At 45.4% G+C, this 6,185-nt stretch overlaps 1 long non-coding RNA gene across 3 annotated transcripts in view; it reads right to left on the bottom strand.

Annotated features, from left to right (window-relative positions):
* The window catches only part of LOC147019325 (uncharacterized), a 33,219-nt gene that overhangs the window by 13,315 nt on the left and 13,719 nt on the right, over nucleotides 1–6,185 (bottom strand). For all 3 annotated transcript variants that reach the window (XR_015062736.1, XR_015062734.1, XR_015062735.1), the window contains 3 exons: nucleotides 6,103–6,185; nucleotides 4,888–4,978; nucleotides 2,100–2,253 (listed from right to left, as the gene is read on the bottom strand). The exon at nucleotides 6,103–6,185 is cut by the window's right edge and continues 47 nt beyond it. This is a non-coding gene — a long non-coding RNA (uncharacterized LOC147019325). The remainder of the gene's footprint in view (nucleotides 1–2,099; nucleotides 2,254–4,887; nucleotides 4,979–6,102) is intronic.

Below are 6,185 nucleotides of genomic sequence, written 5' to 3' on the forward strand. Positions count from 1 at the left end.
CTTACCCATAACGTATTCGACGTGCGCCAGCGTTTAAGACGCATTTTTCAGAGGTCGGCTACGCTGGCAAGATCGCCCAGGTGTGACTGCGATGTTGACACTTCCATTTCTGCGGCGGTTATGATTTGAATCGTTGTGCGGCAGCCTTTTCATAACCTACGCCACGTCATCGTCGGCGATGCGTGCAGTGTGCTATGCCTAAGTTAGACTATCGTTGGGCATAGGTTGTGAAGGCCGACAACAGGTTCAGCATTCGTTGGTATAAGTTATCTATAACACAACGAAACGTTCTGTGTCCATTACGAATACGTTATGCATAAGACCAAGTCGTTATGAATACGTCCGAATCTTTAAAAAAAAACATCAAAAGTTCAGCGTAAGCCAGCGTTTTACATACATTTTAATACGTTGCCATTGCTGGCTAAAACGTCAAGGTGTGACTGGGCCTTTAGATATGGGATGAAACTTTGCCACCACAGCACCGGAACAAGGCATGGCATGTCCACACACTTGTGGGAGTTCCTACAGATCCAAATCTACCCATTTGTACCACGTCCGTGTGTACTGTACACGTACCACCTCTACCTTGTTTCACAAATGCTGACTGTACATCCCAATCGGGACACAAACTGAACCGCTATCAACCATAAGGAGCTCAGCAAGTGGCTCAAGCAGTCAAGCAAGCACTCCAACGGAACGCCTGGTTTGGCAAGAGATTACCAATTGCCGTCAATAAAACCATGCACCCAGAAACGCCCAAGCAATGTCTGAATTGGACAAATGAACACTTTTTTATCGGATGGAACTGCTGCTAAGTTCAATTCTGGAGTTTATATTTTGTAACTTGGCCGAGTTTCAGAGATTCTCGAGGTTATGACGTGCGGAAATGAAATAATGCCACGAACGCTGGCATCTCCGGGCGTTTATAAGCATTACAATGTACCCAGCGATTCAAGGTAATGATGAACACGCATTCAATAACATCAGTTCGGAAAGTGAAAAAAAACTTTATCGTTGAGAAATCACTGCAGCCCGTTCCAAGTCAAAGCATGGTTGAGGATATCAAAAAATATGGCGGTTTCAGACCCCAGCGAGGTAACCCGGGATACACCTCAAGACCCCACATCTTGCGAGGTGGCCGAGGAGTGCATGACAAAGGAAAAACTAAATAAGGGCATTAATTATCTTCAAAAGGGGTGTTTTAATTAACTCAAACACCCAATTTTCAGTCATGCATTTCCGTGGAGTTCCCCCAGGATGCATGCAAAGTGTCAGGCTGCACACTTTCGTGGTTTTGGAGTTATGGAGGACACACACGCACACACACACACACACACACACACACACACACACACACACACACACACACACACACACACACACACACACACACACACACACACACACACACCATGCTCTCCTCCGTCACTTCCTGAACATATTGTAATCAGTTAATGAGTTAGTATTTTCTTGTTCACCCTTGGATTCTCACCAGTTGTGATTCGTTTTGTTTTGTGATTTCAATGTTTAACGATCCGGGATCCGGATCCGGGAGGTCGGACCGTGTGAGAAGCGAGCCACGGCCCGGAATGGCGATACGTGCTTCGATTGGTTCTCAAACCGAATGATTTCACCTTTTACTTCCAATGAACCTTGTTAATGGAGTTTAAGGAGTGAGACTGACTTCTGGGGACGTTACACTTCCCGAGTAACATTCAGAACATCATGGAAAACAAGGATTCCCACAAACACAACCAATAATATTGGTGGATAGTGAATGATACCAACAACCACACAAGTCCATGGTTCAGGGTTCTCCAAACCGAAACAACTCTACTTCGTGACGTTCTGGGAGGAACAGAACCCTCATCGATCTGTGCTGTGTGTAGATCGTAATAACGATTATTTTCGTTCATATATAAAAATGTTATTTAACTTAAACATCCATGAGTCTGGTGAACTGAATGGGAGGCATTTTAGAAAGCTTTCTATTGCCATGGCAACAATACAAGGGGCGTGGCTTCACACATAGTGTTGTTGAAAGCATCTGTGACGTCACAAAGGTGGTTTAGAACGACAACACACAGTGCATTTTCCACCTTCATTTGCAGATCGCAGTCATGTTGGAAACAGCCATGTTCGTTTGGGAGATCCTGAACCTCCTCTTGGCGTTTCTACCCAACATGGAGGGCAAGTCTGACATCCCATGTGTACATCAGAAAAATCACCGACCACAGCAGGTAAGTGGGAAAGCTGAAGGAGAAGTGATTGTGGTTAATATGGAGACTTGAGTGAAATATAAAATTGATGAGAAGAGGACATATAGCAAGTGTGCGTTAAAAAGAGAACAGGGTATTAGATATTTACACATCGTGAACATCCGATACGGATTATATCAGAAAGTTAAATAAAGAGAGAGAACGAGTCTCGTCTACCAGTCATTGTCTTGTTTGGGTTCCATCCTTGAATCAAGAGATCCCGACCACAAACCTTGCCTTGGATCGTTGTAGTAAGGTAAGGGTGTTCCACCAGAGAACATGGCCTCCCTGTGAAGGGATGTAAAGCCGGCTGTTCATTGTGAAAACACTCGATTGTTATGGCGAAATAACCTGCAACAAGGATAAGGTTTCTTCTGGACCTCGGAGTTCATATTTCCTGCTCATCCTCATGGAAATGTGACCTTTATTGTAATGAACCTTGGAGGTCAAAATGTTGTCTGCACCTTGTCTGAATCCATTGTAGATATTCGGACAGGTTTGGTTACTTGACTCATGCTGCCCATGTCCATGTGCTCACAGATGGTCCGGGCCAATAGTCAGCGACGGGTTCAACAAGTTCACGGACAAGTTGAGTTGCTGAACTATTTTCAAATGGGAGTCCTTATGATCCTCAGCACGTTACTCCTCATCCAAGTTTGGATTGCGTGGAAACGTGCCCGATCATTCCGGAATAAGAAAAGGAAAAAGTGCATCTCTCTGTGGTGAGGAGACCTTTACTCCCCCCCCCCCCTCTCTGTGGTAAGGAGACCTTAACTCCCCTCCCCCCTCTCTCTGTGGTAAGGAGACCTTTACTCCCCTCCCCCCTCTCTCTGTGGTAAGGAGACCTTTACTCCCCTCCCCCCTCTCTCTGTGGTAAGGAGACCTTTACTCCCCCTCCCCTCTCTCTCTGTGGAAAGGAGACCTTTACTCCCCTCCCCCCTCTCTCTGTGGAAAGGAGACCTTTACTCTCCTCCCCCCTCTCTCTGTGGTAAGGAGACCTTTACTCCCCCCCCCCTCTCTCCATTATGCTATTTAACATTAAGGAATTTCTTGTACCCCATGTTGTTACATTTTGTGTCTTTTCTCTTAATATTTATTCCTTTTCAATTAAACGTGTTTTCAAATGAATTAATTTTCATATTCAAGGTGTTCTGTAAATAAAAGATTCCCAGTTGATCTCATGAAGACTCAATGATTAATCTCCACAAGTAAGACCCACCCCCAAAGGGAGGGAAACATGGTGTCAGTGAATCACCTGAGTGACGTCACGTTCCACAGGTGGTGAAAAGGAGGAATGAAAGAGTGAGTGAAAGTGAGCAGTGATGCTTGGTTTTGGTATTTTCACCAGAAGGGGATTACTGGTGGACCTTGAGTACCCTGTAGAAATATGGGGGGGTGGGGGGGAGAGTGGGACAGATCATGGACAGAGCAGGGGATGGTGAGGCCGGAGAGGAGATGCCAGAAGACAACCCAAGAAAGATCATGACAGACAGTGACACCCAAAAGCTTGAGAGACAAAACTTCTTCCAGAGGATCATGTAGAAAGTAGATGGGGGGGGTTGGGGTTGGGGTTGGGGGGTTCCCGGTGGTCCTTTCGGAGAGACTTCGTGAGAGTGGGAGGTTTATCAGGATTGAAAAACATGTTCCAAGTGTTAGATCAGCTCGTGATTTTTTTCCAGATCTGCAGAGAGTGAAGAGGCTGCTGCCTGCTGATCTGAGGGGTGAGAGAGGGTACTGTAGAGGGTGGAATTATCAGCAAAAAGAAAGAGAGGATTTTCCAGTTGGAGGGATCAGTGATGAAAACGAGAAAAAGCACAGGGGGCACAACATGGCCTTCGGGTACTCCAGCCTGGACAGGAAGAGGAGATGAGAGAATTCCATTAAAAGCCATGGGTTGGCTGCGTCAGGAGAGGAAGTCTGTGAGCCATGAGTGGAGATTGCCTTGGATATCATAGGAAGAGAGTTTGGTGAGCAGGGAAGGGTGCCAAACCACATGGAAAGCTCACCAAAAGGCTTGGGAGATGGATGTGATCTCATGCTGGGCATTGAGGATCTCCATCCATTGTTGGGAGAGCAGAAGCAGCATATCCAGGGTAGAGTGACCTTGTCTGAATCCAAATTGATGATCGGAAATCAAGCCATTGGAGAAGAGGAAGGATATAATGTCGGAAGCGATGATGGATTACATAAACTTGCTGATGATTGGGAGAAGGCTGATTGGTCTGTAGTTGCAGAGAACAGGGTTTTTTATCCAGAACGGTAATGTTTGCTGATTTCCTTGAAGATAGCAGATGAGCTTGAGAAAATGAGAGGGTGAATAGAACAGAGAGAGGTGCGGCAAGAGCAGCAGAGCAGGTTTTTAGGACACGTGGGCTGATGCCGTCTGGTCCAGTTGCGGAATCCGAGTCGAGGTTTGAGAGCAAAACGGTTCAGAAAATGATAATCAATTTCATTGCAACAAAAATTGTGTTTGTTTAATAACAAACATGTACGTTTTAAAACCCCTTATTTCATTCCTTGAGGAAGGAGAAGTGGAATTGCTGCTTTTGTTTAAACTCATCAACCAAGTGTAACTTACACTTTGTAAGTTTTAGTATGATGTACTGATAGATACAGGTATACATCTCACCTGGTGTGTTTATGCAGTTTACGATGTGCACGGAGAGAGAACAGGAGACGCAATGCTTGCAACAATCAAGAGGAAGGAAACGATTGTGATGCTGCAAAGGAATTGAATGAAGGAAAGGAAAGTGAAGAAGAAAACGAAACTGATGAAATAAACAATTATAAAATTGAATGTGTTATAAAAAACACAACAGAGGAGAGTGAAACAATGATCATACATGAAGGTACTGAAGGTCATGATCACTCAAACCAAGTCAGTGAAGGTCCTGAACACTCCAACCAAGTCAGTGAAGGTCCTGAACACTCCAACCAAGTCAGTGAAGGTCCTGAACACTCAAACCAAGTCAGTGAAGGTCCTGAACACTCAAACCAAGTCAGTGAAGGTCCTGAACACTCCAACCAAGTCAGTGAAGGTCCTGAACACTCAAACCAAGTCAGTGAAGGTCCTGAACACTCAAACCAAGTCAGTGAAGGTCATGAACACTCAAACCAAGTCACTGAGGTTCCACAAAATGAGGAATGTCCAAAAGACACGAATACTGAAGATTATAATGATAACAACAAGCTGATTTGTGAAACGGTTAAAGAAGTGAAACACCAGGAAGACAATGTCAACCCTTATTATAGCAAGGAAGAAACAGAACCAACTCAGGAAATTAATGAAATTAAAGGGAGCGAGTGTCAAGCATGTGTTCATCTCTGTGGCGACAACCAAGTGGGGGGGATAGAACGACGGGAGGAGAACAACGATGACAGTGAGGGGACAGAACAACGGGAGGAGAACAGCGATGACAGTGAGGGGACAGAACGACGGGACGAGAACAGCGATGTCAGTGAGGAGATAAAACGACGGGACGAGAACGGCGATGCCAGTGAGGAGATAAAACGACGGGACGAGAAGAGTGATGTCAGTGAGGAGATAAAACGACGGGACGAGAACGGCAATGTCAGTGAGGAGATAGAACGACGGGACGAGAACGGCGATGTCACTGAGAGGATAGAACGACGGGACGAGAACAGCGATGTCATTGAGGGCACAGAACGAAGGAATGAGAATATTGTCTCCAAGCAAAATAAAGTGAAATTTGTTGAGAAAACAACTGTTGTGATGTTTCACAGGGAAGATGAGCCAAAGGAGGTAAAACATGCAGTGAAAGAGGTCGGGGAATTGAATGAGGAGCCCCAAGAGAAGAAACATGTAAAAGTGAAAGTTGCTCACCGTAAACGTTTTGGGAATAGTCGGAGACCCGTTAATCGAAGTGAAGCTGATCGAGGGTCAGGCACAAACAAGGGTGCAGCAGC

The sequence above is a fragment of the Eptatretus burgeri genome, chromosome 10 (assembly GCF_056783735.1).
Source record: "Eptatretus burgeri isolate ZD-2024b chromosome 10, Ebu_testis_v1, whole genome shotgun sequence".
NCBI lineage: Eukaryota > Metazoa > Chordata > Myxini > Myxiniformes > Myxinidae > Eptatretus > Eptatretus burgeri.